This window comes from Triturus cristatus, chromosome 2_2 (genome assembly GCF_964204655.1).
Source record: "Triturus cristatus chromosome 2_2, aTriCri1.1, whole genome shotgun sequence".
Taxonomy (NCBI): Eukaryota; Metazoa; Chordata; class Amphibia; order Caudata; family Salamandridae; genus Triturus; species Triturus cristatus.
Window position 1 is genome coordinate 713,251,653 of NC_140582.1, and position 18,325 is coordinate 713,269,977.

The window sequence follows — 18,325 nt, forward strand, 5'->3', positions numbered from 1 at the left end:
CTGATATTTATGAGGCAGCATTAAGCCACAAAAAGTGGCTCAGTGCTGCCTGATAAATATCACGCAGGCTTCTGCGCCTTGGAACGTCACAAAAAGTGACGTTCCGATGGCGCAACGGGCCTCATAAATCTGCCCCATAGTGCTCAATTTGACCCACTATTTGTGACCTGATCAGGCTCCAAGATCTTGGAAAATGGTGCTTTATTTCTGTACGCAAGCGTCAAAGTGCTATTTTAAGTATGCAATTTGGAATTATGGCGGTCTGTGCAATAGTTGTATGTAAGTTACGCATAAAGTTTTATCGACCCATCAGTTTCACTACTTTAGAGACGTTTTGTTGATCAGCTACTATACATTTGGAAGGAGTCCTTTACATTAGAGCGCCGCTTTACATTTCACATCAATCAAAACATGTTTTAAACAGTTTGAGTCGGACTTTGAAATGCACACTCACTCACATTATCAAATGACCCATCATCTTGTAAAGACTTTCAAAGCGTTTTATTGTATTTGCCAGTTCTAACAGTCAACATGCCTTCGTCTTTCTGATGTACGTGGCCAAACAGATAAATAAATGAACGCCTTTTTGGCACTTGGATGACGTTATAGCCGCCTTCCGAGAGATAAACATTCGTACTATTAGGGGGGGGGGGGGGGACTCTGCAGATCACAGGCACTAAAAGGCACGTCGTGTGACCTTGAGGGCAATGTAGGGAGCCTTTTCAACTCTCTGTAGCGATGTATCACCCCTGAAAGCTTCTGCCCATTCTCTTACACTACCCCAATACCCAGTCCACCCACCCGCCAGTCCACAAACCCCCCAGGACACAAAACAGGGACTTTATTTTCTTTTGCTCCGTGAGGGAGTGCATGCAACCCCCCCTGTCTCAGACAGCACGCGCCTCATGCCACGTAGGGAAGACAGCCGCCTGGCCAGCCCAGCATCTACACACTGTTTAAACTCTATTTAAAGTTTATCTGACTTTCTCGCTGCATCGGTCCCCAGCTCGAGAACCACTAACGCGCCAGAATCCGTCAAGATCATCCAACTCCCCCTCCGGAGCAGAGCGGAGTGGCACATTCCTCAATATTCGTGTAGTCGCCTGCTCAATATAATGAAACAGAGTGTAGGATTGCCCACCCTATTGGTTGCTGCGCCGTAGGTGGGATGCTTCAGAGGAGGTCCAACCACCAGGCAGCAGCTCGCGGGCCTCCTCAGACGCCGCGTGTCCTGCGCATCCCTCGGGGCTGAGCTCGGCGACGGTGTGCTGCTTCACCCGGTCTCACACTTCTCTCTGCGCCTGGTGTTGTTTCTCTTCATTGAACGAGGCAAGGTTGCCAAAGGCAACAGCAAGCCCTTAAATCTCCTTTCAACAAGCCTTCTTGCCAGGACTGAGGCTGCAAGGAGCGCGCCAGACACCCCGGGGAGGCCATGCCTTCATTAGCAACATTCAGACGCCTGAGCCATACTTAGCTAGAGCAATAAATAAACACCCTAAACATATATACATATCGACTGTAGTATGATAATAATGTAAAGTCAAAACACCTTATGATACACCGCAGACTAAAACAGGAGCTAGGACTGTCTGAGGGAACACACGTAGAAGTGTAAAATACCTCTTTACAATAGTCCATTCTCTAATTCCTTTAGACATTTTACATATCATCAACACACGCCGCCTTCAAGCTACCTCATCGCTCTTTAAACTTTTTGAAGCACCAAAATCGTATAGAATACAAGCATAACTCTTCTCGTCGCCAGATATTTGTGGCACCTGAAAACCTTTATTCCAGGTGAACTTTGTTATTGTTATGTTTTCAAGTCCGCTCTCGATTCCCCTCCTTCCACCTTTATAGGCATTATTTCGAGCGCCATTAATCATTCCACTGGTGCCAGTTTTTTTTTTTTTTTTAAATACCAGGATGTCATTTTCATGAAGCCGTAGGGAGGCTGGAAGGTACTTTAAACGCCATCACATGTTCTTTGGCCAGGGGCTTCTTGAACAGGGATATACAGCGCGATATTTAACAAAGAGCTCCCCGTGAGAGGCATTTGTGTAAAGAGTTTTATGCAGCAGCTCTGTGTGTGAGGTCAGCGTTCATGCTACTGTGCGTCCGCCAGGACGCCAGAGCTTAGAATCCGGTCAGACAGGACCTGCGGGTGTTGTCCAGGGGACTGAGTGACAACGCACCTCAGTCGGCCCTCCTTGTCCGCACACTTAAGGAATCCTGCGAGCACAAAAGTATCGCTAAATGATTGTTTTCAAAGACTACTTACTGCTCCAGCCTAAACCACCAGATAAAGACACGCGTGTCACTTCTATTGTGCTGTTTTCAGGAAACTGCTGAAGCAATGCAGAACGAGGCCAGGTACCCAGCAGAACAGTATTTATTCAGAATGACACCAGCAGGGATCCCTATAGCGGCCACAGCTCTTGACTCTCCCGATTCATCATCACCTGCCAATCACTGACGCCAGCCCACAAACGAGAGAGATAAGTTACGACATAGTGACAGCCCATGTGGGTAACTATGACAGCCATGACAAGGCCAGGCAGAGCTTCACAAAGTTTTCCGTCCCCTTATACAGGCACATCAAAAGTAAACTCTCCTCCCACAATTCTGTCGAAATCCATTCACCCCCCAGTCACAGATCTGGGTTTAATCCATCTTTCTTTTGCTCACTATGCCATCCCAGTTTGGACCCAGCCACATGAAACTCAGTCTTGACCCTGCTCCTCATGGCAACAGTGCAGCCCAACACAGCAAACACAACAAGATGATGGAGGGAGTGCTGAAACTTTTCAACCACTCACACCCAGTCACAGATCTGGGTTTAATCCATCTTTCTTTTGCTCACCAGGCAACCCCACTTTGGACCCAGCCATATGCAAATCAGTCTTGACCCTGCTCCTCATGGCAACAGTCCATCCCAACATAGCAAACACAACAAGATGATGGAGGGAGTGCTGAAACTTTTCAACCACTCACACCCAGTCACAGATCTGGGTTTAATCCATCTTTCTTTTGCTCACCAGGCAACCCCACTTTGGACCCAGCCATATGCAAATCAGTCTTGACCCTGCTCCTCATGGCAACAGTCCATCCCAACATAGCAAACACAACAAGATGATGGAGGGAGTGCTGAAACTTTTCAACCACTCACACCCAGTCACAGATCTGGGTTTAATCCATCTTTCTTTTGCTCACCAGGCAACCCCACTTTGGACCCAGCCATATGCAAATCAGTCTTGACCCTGCTCCTCATGGGAACAGTCCAGCCCAAACTGCCCAGATCTCTGCGCTGGGGTGAATGCTTGACATTGTTCAACATTCTGCCCATCAATTGTTCTTTTTGCAATTACGACAAAAGCAGCACAGATTAAAAGCAGGAACATATTAAAGTGTCACTGAAATTAGTTTCCAGCTAACAAAAATAAACTTTTGCACCAGACTCCCCAGAACACCACTGACTACAGACCCTTCACTCCCACTCAGATCAGAACGAGCATGCAATGACCTCCCTCGGCTACTCCATTACCTGTTCAACCACTCCTGATTCTATTGAAAGCAACATTTCAGATCCAACACCTCTAAAGACGTACATTTTCACAGACAGTGCAGTCCTATCTCTATTCCACATGTGCGTATTATCAAGATTCACAATAGGTTTCCAAGGCCTGTCATAGGTATACACTAACATGATTTGCATCTTTTTCTTTATTTATATGAAATTTAATTTTCACCAATTTGCCTGGAGTAACTCTAGACAAACCCACAGATTTCGCCTACCAATATTAGTTTTCTATGTATGATGCTAGTAATTCCTCAGCTCAACCTTCTCAGATCCCTCACTCCCGTTTCCTTTACTCGTCTACTCCAGCATCATCCATGTGTTCAATGTGAAGTGCCAAGTCGCCTTCAGTGGTATGAGCTGTGTTGGGTAAAAATATATACATACATTTCCAGTAAGTTTGTGCCCCCTTATAAACTAGTCAAATTAAATGTTACCAGTGTTAGGATGTACATAATTCCTATGCAACTGCACAATTTGATGGGAACTCTCTTCCTCTAATTAAACGTATTGGCAGGTTTTAACTGATTATGATCCTCGATTATTCACTTGGCTCCTTCGACCTGGCCATTGGTGCAAGGTCCTAACAGCAGCATTTGCACATTTTCTATCTCATTATCTATCATAGCTGCCATAGAAAATCGCACTTCACAGTCTATGATAATACCCGCTTGTATCCGTATTGAGGCATACTCCACATGAACTATCACACATCTTACTTCTACTTGGAAAAGCACCTGCTGGAGCATCAAGTTGCAGCTACTTGCTCCCATTCTGCAGCATCAACCTTCAACAGACACAACGGGAGTAACATGGTTACCTCATGCTTGTCACTGTCCTTAAGAGGAATGCAACTACTTAGCAAAACAACAACCATACTATCTATTGCTGGTCACCAGACGTTATAGAGCATTTTCTTTTGGTCATTAAATACTGAAAATGGCCTTTGCATGCAATCCAAGTTAATAATTCCGCTTCTTCCATAAATATTTCAGGGTGATCCGTCAAGTGGGAGCTGAGATAAAAGTGGGGTCCCAAAACACAATTTTGCCATGCAATCTCCGAAGGGATTTTTGAAGTGCGCTACAGCCCAAACAGGTAAATGGAATTACACCAAATTTGGCAGAAGGCTAGCTCTTTACCCAGGAAGCATACTGTTTATGATTTGGTGTAAATCCATTCAGTAGTTTTTGGGAAATTAAGGTTCACAATTTATGTATTCCTGGACTGTTGGGTCCGGGGGACTTTCACGGGTCCAGTGAGCACACAACTGTAAATAATAGAACTATCCAATTGACCACTAGGGCCTTTTTTTCGGTCGTCTGTCTCGATTCCATGAGTTCAGTAGGAGGCCATACTCTGATTGACTGGCCACAACACAGGAAGAAGTGTTGCGCCCAACAATTCAGAACACAGGAACTTGGTCCCAATGTCCTACTATTGTAAAAACAATGTAGACTTAACGGGGAAGAGTAGGGGTACCCTGACACCTTGGACCTTGTGGGCATGCGCAGTCCATACAAGACATAAAACGTAGGAGGTTGCAACCGGCAACGAGAAGGAGGACGGTGGCAAAGAGGAGACACCACGACGAGGAGGAGGGCGGCCCGGAGACACGAGAGAGAAGGTAAGTGGTTTTTTTTTACCCTTTTTAAAAAATTTGCGGTGGGACTGGGGGGTGTTCCACTGAGTTTTTTTATCAACTCCATGGAACTCCGCAGTGTGCCACCCCGCATACTCCGCCTATTTACTTGGCATTAAAAAAACTCAAAAATTCACTGAAAAAAACAAATGTTAAAGTGACATTATATTTAGGTGGAAATGTCAGTTTAAATGTAACATTTTAAGCTTGAAAACCTCCACAGCCTTTAGAGTGTAGGAATACTCAAGTCAAGCAATAACTACATTTCTACACAATATGTTTCCATTCAGCATGCAATTCCATGCCTTTTGACTAGTTGTGCATGTTAAGCCATTAAAAAGAAATGTGTATGTTCCCTCAACACTCAACCTTTGCTACTGTCATCCCCATCTATTATAACCGCAATTCTATACAATTTTATTACCAATTTCCTGGCCTGTCAAGTAGCCATAATTCCAGTATATCAATCTGTGTATATTTGGGATAGTTCTACCCAAACTGGAGCAGTTTTGAGTTTTTTAACCTTAATTGCCGGTCATTAGTAAGGCACCATTGGAAGCTGTTTGACTTTCTTAGTGACCATTAGCCAGACGTGATGTTTTTGACTGAGACTTGGCTAAACCCTGCCTCAGGACCTAATGTGCACATAGCACCGCCCCCTCTTTATCAGATCCAGAGACAGGATCAGTGAAAAAAAAAGGTGGTGGGTTAGCTATTGTTTATAAAGCAAAATATAGGTGCAAAATCGATAAACTAGCAATTCCTGACGGTGAAGCGCAGATTTTTTTCTCATCAATAACTGATAAGTTTACTCTGTCTGTAGCCCTTATGTACCGACCTCTTGGCAATGTAACCAATGGGAGTTTCAGTAACGCTGAGGCCCTTGCAGTGGCGTAGCTAGACCTTTTGCCACCAGTGGCGGCCCCTGAGTTTGCATGTAAGGGGGAGTGCTCGTGATTCCTGTTCTTGCCGCCCAAAGACGGCCACAGGTAAAAGCGGGGAGAGGGGTGCCGCCCTCAAAACTCGAGCCACCCGGGGCGGATCACCCTCCTCATCCACCACTAGGCCATTGCACCATATATTCTGAAATTTGCCAATTTCATTATCTTGGGCAATTTGAAAATGTATTTTGATGATTTACTGTGCAAAATGGCTACATCCGTGAGATCGGATCTCGAGGCACTTGATATGCAGTTAATTACAAGGCTCCCTACACATGGAGGAGGGCATCTGTTAGACCCAATTGTTACTTTACCTTGGATAGACCACTTTGTGGTCCTATTCTCCATCATGGTTCTGTTAGGGGCTCGAAATCGGGCTGGCCAGATGAATCCCATGGGGAGATATTGGTTGAAGTTGGCTGTTTCTGAGCTTAATTTAGCACTTGAAGCACATCGCCCCACTAAGTAATGTAGTGGAAATGGACGCTGATAATTGTGACTTGTGAAATAGATCCGCAATAGAGGCCTTGGTTCCCATTATGTGTGGGAAACAACAAATAATTCTTTCCCTGGCCACATGGTGTAATGATGCCCTCCATCAATTGAAAAAACGATGCAAAGGCCTGGAAAGAACATGATGAAAAATATACAATCAGGCAGGAGGACAAACAGACTTACAAAATGGCCCTAAAAGAGCTATAAAAAAATTGCCACATTCGCAGAGCTAATTACTACTCAAATGACATAGGGCCTCATTACGATGGCGGGGGGACTTGAGTCTGCCCGCCATCATAGCAGGGACTGGGACCGCCCACCTGTAAGGCGGCGGTCCCTCAACCCCGATTATGATGCGAGCGCCACAGTGGCGGTCACATCGCCCATACTTTGCATTGTGGTGAGGATGCGTTCAGCAACCCCCTCCACAATGCAAATACGAGGCACTTGCATATCTCTGCACTATGGTGCCTGCCACATAGTGCAGGGATATGTAGGGGGGCACCATAGGTGCCCCCCAGTGCACTTGTCCAAGGCCAAAGGATGAATGGGGGCCCGCTACGGGCCCCCGAATCCGGTTCCGCCTTTCTTTATGTGGCCGGTTGCCCGCCGCGAAAAGACCTGCGGAAAGGGATATCATAATCCTTACGGGGGTGCCTGCAAGGCACTGCCGCAATGTTGGCCTATGTTTTAGTTCCGCAAGACACTCACAAAAAGACTGCATTGTAGAACTTTGGCGGGCGGTCTTTGCGACCGCCACGCTGCCGCATCGCTTCCCCCCGCCATCGTAATATGGCGTGGGGAAAATAGCCATTCGATGGCAGAGGGACCGCCACCACACGGCTGACGGTGGCGGACCCTCCACCATCATAATGGCCCCATAGTGCTCAAACACTCTTTTTAGAGTTCTTAAGAATTTGTCAGACCAGAATTCTACAGCCCCCACTTCCCCTCTTAATCAATGTGACAATATTGCTAACTTTTTCTCTAACAAAATAAAGTAGATGCAAGCCACTTTTTCTGCTAGTTTGTGTGCCTGTGAAATTGAGATTCGTGCACAGGTGTCAGGAGGACTGAACCCCTTTGCTCCAATAGAGGTTTCTTCATTAATTTCTTTGCTGTCAGCCATTAGGTCTGACTCCCGCTTGACCCATGCCCTCCTTCTTTTTTGGGTTAGTTGGCCATGTTTACTATGGTGCATTTCACCCAGCTTTTGAATGTTTCCCGTACGAAAGGCAGGGTGCCTTAGTTACGCCCCTAATAAAAAAGCCCAATCTTGTCCAACTTTTATGGTCTACCAATCTCTCTGTTGTCTACCTTAGCTAAGGTGCTGGAAAGGCAAGTACATCAGCAACTTATATCCTATGTGTAGCAGAACAAGATCTTTCATCTATCACAGTCAGGGTTCAGAGCGGGTTATAGCTCTGCATCTGCTCTCCTTGGTGTCATGGAATATCTGCACAGCCAATTAGATTCTGGCAGTTCATGGCACTACTTTTATTAGACTTCAGTGCCGCATTTGACATTGTGAATCATTCCACTTTGCTGGGTCCTCCAGAAGGAAGAGAAGTGCAGCGTACAGCCTTGGCTTGGATTAGATTGTTTCTGCATAAATGCACCTTTCAGGTGCATTCACAGCCATACAGGTTGAATCCCTTGCTGTTACCCTCCTGGGTGCCTCAGGGCTCCACCCTAAGTCCTCTCCTGAATAAATCTATTTGTCAGGCCTCTTGCTGACATTGTGGAGGCTCATGGATTGACACTTTATTTATATGCTGACGACACACAAATTGTAGTGTCCTTATCCACTAAGGGCGATCAAAATGCTGATGCCCATAGCACTTGCTTGTCCCAAGTTTCAGCCTGGATGAACATCAGTTTGCTGAAGCTCAATGGGGACAAAATAGAGGTCTTGGTGGTAGGCAACAATCCCCATCTCTGGGACACCCATCTCTGGCCTTCTACTCTGGGCTCGACCCCCCTCTCCAATGCCGGTGGTCAAAAGTCTGGGAGTATGGAATGATGATAAACTATCCATGAGTCTCCAGATATATAAAGTAGCAACCACATGCTTTGGTATCCTTAAGTGGCTAAAGAAAATTCTGGCTTGTCTATCGGCTGCAGCTCAATGAACAGTAATTCAGACCTTAGTGATATCCATGATGATTTATGGAAACATTCTTTACCTGGGTATGGATAAATTCCTGCTTAAACAGCTTCAAATTGTTCAAATGTGACGGCTCATATGCTTTAGTGTCCACCTAGGCATACGTCTATAGCCAGTTTGCTCCGTACCTTGCACTGGCTGTCCATTGAGCTTCGGGTACAATTTAAGACCTTATGTTATATGCACAAGTGCCTTTCTAATACAGACTCTGTACTTAGGATCTTTGGTATCAAAATACGCTCAAAACCTGCATTCAAGCCATCTAGATCTGGCCATGATTCACACGATCACGAAATCACAGCAAGTTGATCAGTCTTTTGCATACCTCGGACCCAAATTGTGGTATTGTTGGCCACTTTCACTGAGAGCATGTGATTTGCTTGCAGTGTTTCAGAAGAAACTAAAGACGTGGTTGTTTCGATTAGCATTACATGTTGTTTGGGCACAACTTCAGGACCTTGGCTGTTTCTTCCGCACATTCGTTGTAACAGATTGAGCATTTTGTTTGGTGAGGAGGCCAGCGCTAGGAAACTAGAAAAGGTAGCCATGCGCTTTACAAGTCACTATAACATAACATTCTCATGATCACCACTTTGCACACCTTTAACAAGTGCACCCTACTTTTACTGAGCTTAAGACTGTAATATTACGGTACAATCTGGTCACATCAGTTTTGTGGTGTATCAGACCCAGTTTGTTGGCCCACAGAGTAGTAAGTAGGGGCTATTTGGCCTGAACTGTGTGGCTTGATGTCCTTTGACTCTGATGTCTCTGCACCTGTCCTACTATGGCTCAGCAAACTCGGCCAACTACAACCCTTGTGGCACTTGACTCTTAGGTTAGAAAGAGCAAGCAGTCACAAACTTCACAGGGCACTCAATGCTACACACTACAAGTAACAAAAGCAAGTTAATGTCCCTGGGCACTACTTTAGCAGTTGTTGTGCCATTTCACTTCCTTGCTGTCCCCATTGTTCCCAGGCTCTCTCCCCAGTTGCAGGTTAGGGGAAAACGGGAGTAGTGTGAACTTAGCACAGATGCAGTTCAATCGCCCACCGCACAGTATGCAAACACATTTAGTCCCTTACCCATTTACGGGTGAATCACCTCTTAGTGTCCCACACGGGCTGCCTAGAACTCTGTGGCATGCCCGTTCTCTCCAAGAAGCAGCAGCATGCCAGCAGGAATCTTTGGAGGACCTCATATCTTGGGCGCTTGACTGCATTTGGCAGATGCTGGTGCAAGAAGCAGTAGTCCTGAGATGGTGTGGTCTTGCCTGGACCAGGTGGTGAGTTTCATCTGTCTGGCCTCTGAAGTTGGCAGTCCAGGACAACTGGACTAGAGAAGAAGCCTTATAACACTTGGCAGTTGAGGTCCCAAACGAGCTGGTCACAACTTCAGCAGATGCAGCCCTACAGGATCCAGTCACAATTTTAGCAGTTGCTGTCCTGCATGGGTCAGACAAGTTAAAACAGCTGCAGCCCTTACACAGGCCGGATAGAATCATAAAATCACAGCCCCACCCAGGCCATGGCAATCACAACCTTGCCTGAACCGTTGGGTGAGTCTGGGAGTCCTCTGATGCTCGGGTCTTCCCAGATCACTTTCGAGCAGTCTGTTCTTCTGGGCTACCCACAGACCCCAGGGATATACTACACCTCCCTCCTTCCTGCACAAGGTAGCCAGGATCCTTTGCTCTCTCAGCAGGCAGGCATGCTTATAGGCGCTCCAGAAAAGGTACACAGCTTCTCCAGCAAGAGATAGACTAGTGATGTCCCATCACTGTCAGGCAAACACCAGTTCTGGTTGCACAGTGGCTCTCTGAGAACTATGCAGAACACCCACTTCCACAGCAATAGAGGAATTAGACCTGAAACAACAAGGCGAGCCAGCAGGTCTCACTGTTATACACAACTGGCAAACAGGAGGTGTAGATTCACTGTCTGGAACTACAGAACTGGTTTTGAGTGGTTTGTCTTTTAAGTGTGATTTCCTGGCTGTTCTCCAGGCAGACCATTTGTGTAAAGTAATGCTCTTCACAGCAGTGTCATCCCAATCCAGTAGCACCCACAATAGAGGTACAAAGAGGTCTCAGGTTTCTGTATCTGGCTGTCATCACCCTCAACCCAACTGATGGTTTAATCAAGGGAAAACAGAAGGACAGGCTTCACCTAAAGGGTTCCTCACCTTTCATGACAGAGTCTGCAGTCCTATCCCTCACTACTACCATCCATCAAAAGGCATTGTTCAGAAAGACCAATCAGCAGTTCCCTCTGATGAAAGGGAATCTTAGAATATTTATTGGAACCCTGTCTCCTCTCCCCTCACTTCACTGTCTAGATCTCCTCCCTCCAGTTGCAGAAATGTGAGCAGTACACTCCCACCGTCTGGGAGTACAGCCCTCACCTTCATCTTGTGCCAGGCTAGGCCAGGGGTATACAAAATGCATTCCACTCAATGCATGTACTATACAGGCCACATAAATAAAAAAGTTTAAAATGCAGTTGGGACAAAAGACTGGGTATGCCCTTAGAAGCCGAACTTTACATGAGTAGGCCAGTAGGACTTAATTCCAGTGACTCGTATAAAAAGACCTGGGCACGCTGTGGATGATCAAAACCCGGTAGGGCGCTACCACTGCTCTATGTACTAAACCCATGACAGGGACAGTAGTCCACTGTCAACAAATGAGGGTACACTTGGTGCATCTCTCCAGATCACAGGGCAAACCCAGGACATACTCATAGGGACCGGCCTAGGCCGCTGTACACATGCTAGATTAGTATGGAGCCAGGGCAGAAAACATAAAGTATTGATATCCTTTTTTTTTTGTTTAAATATCTTTATTGGTCTTTTCTTATTTTTTCTTTTCTTATATTGCATAACAGTTCAGGATTATCTGAGACATTATCCAGACATATACAAAGCAACACAATAAGAACACTGTATATATCAACAATGTGTTACAGAAGTGGAATTACAATACATAGTGATGCATACATGTTTCTCCAGAAGGCATTTACTGGTAAATCGTTGTGTGCTACACCCTGTTCGCACTGCTGCACTGCATTTCCCATTCCTCATACAATATCCCCTGTGCCATATGCTAACACATCTAGTTTTATCAATCTGTTGGTGCCTGGCGCACATGGCATTAGCATACACAGGAGATATACATGCATGGTCGTTTCAGCACTTCAGTTAGGGGGTTGTGCAAAGAAAAAGAGAAGAGGATAAATGAATGTGCCAATAAGACATATATTATCTAATCTGCAAAAGTCTAACAACATAATAAAGAAACTGCCATGGAGAAAGAACAAATAGAATAAACATAGCATGAGTGAGTATGGAAATGTGCATCCTGTACATGATAATATGGTGGCTCGCCAAGGCGGGACTTAGACCCATGTGAACGTTAAAAGTCACTTCCGTATAGGTGGACGGTCAAGGGCCAGGGGAATCTCCCACAGCGGGCTTGGGCTATATGTGGGTTTCACAATGGTTTGCGCTGCTAACTACAAATACCACACCTCTTATAGCTCGGGATACCTAGTGTACAAATTACATATCGACAGACTGGGCACCATCATCCTCCCTGTCTCTTTCATTCTTGAAGACTGTGAGTAATGTGTCCCAGTATTGCGCTATGGGGTATTTGCGGCGCCCCGCTGTTTCCTCCCTGTGCAATATTGTACTTACCGCCTGCACCCATATCTTGAGTGATCTTTTCCAGCTGAGTGTCTCGGGGGGGTCGGTGTGCTTCCACCTCTTTGTAATTAAGCGCTTCGCAACTATCAACCCCAGGTCACAAAATCGTGACGTGACTCTGTTCCTCTTGGACCTGACATAGATCCCTAATATACAAATTTCCAATGTAAGCGACAGGGATGTGTCAGTGCAAAGTGCAAGGGCCGTGACTACTTCTTGCCAGTAAAGTTGGGGGGAAGCATGTGGAGCAGGTCCGCGTTAAGCTGCCGACAGCGTGGGCATGCAGGAGTGGCGATGTTGAAATATCTGTTTATGTTGTCAGGTGAAAGGTACGGTCTCTGTGTAATATACATTTGTACTAGTTTGAATTTAGAACTTCTCGGTATATATGAAGAACCAGCCAGAACGGCGTCCCATTGCTTGTCAGTCTAGGGCTGACCTCTGTCCGCTTCCCAGCGGGTGCGGAGATTCAGCATCGGTTTCAGTGTGTGTGTGAGTAAAGCTGCCACCAACCAGTGTACTATATGTGATCCCGTCCCCATTACAAGCAAAAAGTCTTGGTATCATATTCAAACAAACACTCAGGGCAGGGGAGCACATCCGTTTACTCTGCAAAAAACATTCTAATCCCAACATTGTGGTACTAATTTGACAAAACTACACAGTAAAACTAAAAACCCAGAATGTAGATCCAAAGGGGAGATGGGTCTCACTACACCAGGCAGTGGAGATTCTCTTACACTAGCCAGTGCATGAAGCTCCAACTCTAAAAATCCTACTGTAATTATATGGCTGTTAAGTAAGCTAGTTGTGAGGCAGGGCTGCTTGATAATCCAGTGGGGATAGAAATGTTGTTCAAGCTATCACTGACCAATCAACAGAATACCAAACCAATGCTAGACATCAGGTTAAAGACACACGTTCCATACAATTGCACAACCTTGAGCTTCTTGATGAACGGTACAAAATGTACACTATGAGTCCATTAGTCACCTCTGTTTCAGCTTTTTATTCAGGCTCCTCCTGCTTAAATTACGTCCTATCCTCTAAAGAATTTCTTTAGAACACTTATACGTACTCCTGACTCCCCATCATCTTTTAGATCGCTCATTTTTTCTGATGATTTTATAGAAGGGACTTGGCCCCAAACCAACCATACTCACAAATGAACACTCTTCCGTTCAATATTGAACAATCTGGGGTTAGTTGCCTGTCTTACTATCAACGCAGAGAAGGTTTTAGTTCCAATACTGGTTCAAGTGATGTGTAAACCGATGTTAATGTGGCATGGGTTGCCTTCATGGCTAAAATCTTGGATATATTTATTCATAATGATCCGAGGGAATCTGTTGCAACTCTGGGGTCAACACAGAAGTTACAAGAACATCTACACAGGCTGTAAATGCATTTTATTGTATTGTGTCATTTAAATGTTGTGTTGCAATCCTTGGTGAGGCACCAAAGCACTTTCTGAATTATCAAGAAACCACATATGCCCAAGCATAATAATTGGTGGCAATGAAGACAGAATCTACCTTGTTTCACATGGCGAAAGGTTCCTAAACATCTTGTGCTCTACTCTAGAGGAAGGCATTATTACAACTTGCTACTTTGACCAGAGTGCTTCTACAAGTTGCAAGCCCAACAATGAAATATATGAAGTTTTGTATAACTTTAATGCTGCTTTGTGCTCTGAACTGCTACATTCTGGCCATTCACTTTCTAAATCAGTTTATCCATATGATTGTACTCCTATACCTGCATTGCAGATGCTGGAAGAAGAAAAGTTCTTGGTTGCGTTACAGGAGATGTAAAATGGAATAGATGTAGAGCCTAGCGGCTTCTTGGGTCCGGCTGGGATGGCCTGTGCCACATTTGTCACTGGCGCGGTTGCTGGCTGGATCCATCCACATCTACACAGCAGGCTCAGCGGCTTCAAGTCATGTGACAGGTCTCTTACCCCGGCCTGGAGAAAGGATAGGCAGTGGTCGCATGGCTGTATCTATCAATAGAGCAGCAGGTGCAGGAATACTGAGCACCAACCGGTGAGGGCTACACATCACTCCAATTAGGAACTATTTTTTTAGGTCTCGGCTAGCGAAGGCTGCGCTTGCGCAGTCTCGCTCGCGAGATTTAACGTTTTAGAAGTGGGGCTTTAACCCGCCCCTCTTCTTCCCTCTTCTCCTTTGGCTGGCCTCTTAAATGCTGGTCAGCCATTGGAGAAGAGCTTTGTCTCTCCAAAGAAGCCCTGTCTTTTTCGGATTCGGGGGCATGTTTTTTACTTTCTTTCTCTCCTCTGGAATGTAAACATTCCAGCCCATGGCAAGAGGAGAAAAAGAAAAACATGCCCCCGAATCCGAAAACGCCGCTGCGTTTCACCGAGGCATTTCTGCTTGACCTCGGAGAAAGGCAGTGGTGTTAATGGCGTCCTCTCCCCCTGCTCTCGGCTCCCGTGTTCGGCTGCTGTTCTGGTCTCCTCCCCCCTGTCCTCTCAGGCTGGCGCCGAAGTGATTAGAACTTTGTGGAGCGCTATCTCCATCCCAGCCAGTATCGATCGGTTGCACTGTCTCGCGCCTCGCCCCGCGATGCGCGAGCTTCGCATCCACGGGCCGTTTGTTGTTGCCGGGCTGGCGCCGCTGCTTCCGTACTGAATATGACATCTGAGCCATCACTTTGACCTTGAAAGTCACTATTTAACAAGAACGAGTTTTATTTTGTCAGACTTTCATAGTCAAACACGCAGTAGATGTTATCAAAACCTTGAATGTTACAAAGGATTTACACTGTGAACAAGCAGATTACGTAAACTCTGAAGGATGCATCTAGTTCAGCTACTTTATTGGCTATGAAACAAAGAATCCTACGAGTTGGTAGCAAATGCCATTCTGCCAATCGTTTCCTTCCTCTCCAATGCATAATTCACACCTTTCACTGTGCCTTTCCTGTACTGTGTGTCCCGTGCGTGGCTCTGCCCCTTTTGGAATGAATGCGCTGTTTCTGTGTTAAAGTCTCTTCTGCAGGTCGATTGTTCCAGGCACTCTCTCGCTTTCCGTGAAAGCACGTGCTGCTCCTCCGAGGCCACGCCCCCTAGGGTGAGGTTTATTCACATATTATGGTCTCCAGTTCTAGGAATATACGTCAGGTGTAAAGCACAAATTCAGCGACTCTGCCTGCTAATCCTCTTCGCCACCAACGTGAACACGAGCGGATGTGTAAGCATCTCTTTGGGAAACCTATCACGTGTGAGCAAAGAATCATTATTGTCTTCGCCAGAGCTTTGTTCTCAGGGGAGGCTATTTGCGAGCCCTCCCCTCCCCCCAGCACTGAGGCGGCCTGCCATTCACACAAACCCTTATGGAGTAAAACTGTAATTTCCCCCATAACTCCCCTCTTTCTTGTCCTCCCCCCACCTCCTGCCAGGACACAAGAGTGCACCTTGGGAGCAACCTGCTTCCAACTCCGCCCCTCCATGCTGTTTGCCTGCTGAGCAGGGACTTAGCTCACAATCAGCCGAGAAATGCACCCCCGCATTGACCAATCTTCCCTCACCCACACACACGGACACTGCCCTCCGGCCTCTTGTGGGCCTGACATCTCTCTAATCGCAGGTCTCCCGTGGACCTGGAGTTGCAAGATATGCGTTCTGTACAGCGCCTTCGACACACACAGGGCCGGCTTTAGTGCCTGTGGCGCCCTGTGCGACAATGCTTCAGCTGCCCCCCCCACTCTTTCATTCTTCCCTCTCTTTCTGTCTAGCAGTTCTTCTCTTACTGAAAACCTTGACTTCAAGATGGGGTTCTCACTCTCTTTCCTCTACTTTCTTTTATTTGCTCCCCTGTTATACGGATCCAAAAAAGAAAATCATTTTTGCTGGAAATGTCGTATTTTAATTCTAAGGTGCAGCATCTGGAATAAAAGGTCAAAAATATGAAAAATAATTAAATAAAGTAAGACAGTGGTAGCAAACTGGCCAGATTGATTTTATTCACACCCAAACACATTAGCGCCACTTTTACAGAGTTTGCCAGTGAAGCGCTATTTTTTTTTTCTTGTCTTTGTTTTCCCGGGGCTTGCAACCAGTGCACCAATCCTGGAGGTACTGCAAAGTGTGGATTGGAAAACAAAATGTGTACTGCGGCTCTGCGTCCAGGGATGTGGTCTTTTTACCATACTGCTAACGTTTTGTAAGGATATCAGCAATGGACATTGAAATGGGACCATTCAAGGCCCCTTTCAGGCAAAAGCACTCACTGATTTCTGAATAATGAGTGTAAAAGCTTTAAGGTAACAATGTTTTTCCTGCTTGCATTTCACATGGTTTGCTAAATTTTGCATTCCCCTATGAATGTTTGCTTTTTCCAGGATGATGTTACTTTTTTTTGTAGGCCGCATATTGCTCTTGTCTATTGCGTCATTTAAATTGAGCCTCATCCAGGTGTTTATAGCCGGCAGCAATTGGGTTGTAGTTGAAGGCAGTGTGAGGTTTTCTCAGTGGGACAGTATGCTGTTCAGTGGGGGAGACAATGTGGCACTATGGCCAGAGCTGCTGAATTTAGAACTGAGGAACCAGGTTCAGCCTTAATAACCAGTCCACCAGACGACTCTCCTGAGAGAGCACAATCCCATGCTAGACCTTAGAAGGCTTCGCAAGACCTTAGAAGTGCTGGTGTCTTAGCACCAGCAGGTGGACCCTAGCACTGGCAAGTCGGGGTTGACCTTCAAGGTTTGTCCACCACAATCCATACTGAAGTTCACCTCCAGTCTTGCTAGCAGGCCTATGAAGCAGCACAGCCAGGAACAACAGTGACTCTATCACTGAGGTCACAGGACCCTTGAGAAGGGCCAGCTCTAGGGCAGTGCAACCGGTGTGACCGGGCGCTGACTTTGGGTGGAGACATTATGTTTGCAAGTAAATTAAGGTTTAAAAGCACATGCTGCCTCCTTCCTGGCCCCCAGCAATTTTCGGCAACAATAAAAATGTCATGATGACTCTGGTGTTTAATGTTCTTCCTAGAGAGAGATCGGAGTTTTGTCTAGTGGAAGTTTTGACTCCTGGAAAGGTAGCACATAGGGTTAATGTGCCTGCAGCAAAGAACATGTACCATGCAGATCACAAAGTGCACATAATGTAAATAGGTCAGTGGGCTACTGCGTGTGTGTAGGTGGCTCTGTGGGTGGCTCTATTTGTGTGTGGGTTGCTCTATGTGAGTGTGGGTTGCTCTATGTGAGTGGCTCTGTGGGTGGCTCTGTGTGTGTGGGTGGCTTTGTGTGTGGCTCTATGTGTGGGTGCAAATGCAATAGGTCTCGCATTTGAGAGTGATTAAGCTATTGACATTGTAAATAACAATGCCGTTTCTTTAAATGTTTTAAAAACAAAAACATAAACAAAAATAATGTCATGAGCAATGCCAATAGCTCTAACTTATGCCGAGACCATTGCATTGTAAATGCTTGTTGTACTACGCAATCAGGGGATGAGGGCCCAGTTTATTCTTTTGCTTTAGGACCAATGATGCCTTTGCTACGGCACTGCGTATAAGCAATACTACTGGAGAATTTTCTGTTTGTACTTATGCTGCAACAACTCGAAGGCAAGTTCTAATGGCCCTGCTAGTTGATGTAGAAAAGCCTTTAATTTTGTCGACAGGGTATATCTTTCTGCTGTACTGAAGATTAATGTCTTCACATCTAAATAAGTACAAAACATGCGATATTTTTTTTACCTCCCTAATTGATACACTTATTATTAATCTTCAAAATAGGTCACCTTCCACTAATCACCTCAGCACAAGGCAG

At 45.8% G+C, this 18,325-nt stretch overlaps 1 protein-coding gene across 2 annotated transcripts in view; it reads right to left on the minus strand.

Moving 5' to 3' along the window:
* LOC146862687 (EF-hand calcium-binding domain-containing protein 6-like) overlaps positions 1-1,293 on the minus strand; it is a 478,924-nt gene extending 477,631 nt beyond the window's left edge. For both annotated transcript variants that reach the window (XM_085641926.1, XM_085641927.1), the window contains exon 1: positions 1,142-1,293. The gene's annotated coding sequence lies outside the window, so the exon portion shown is untranslated. The remainder of the gene's footprint in view (positions 1-1,141) is intronic.
* Positions 1,294-18,325: the final 17,032 nt, after the last annotated feature.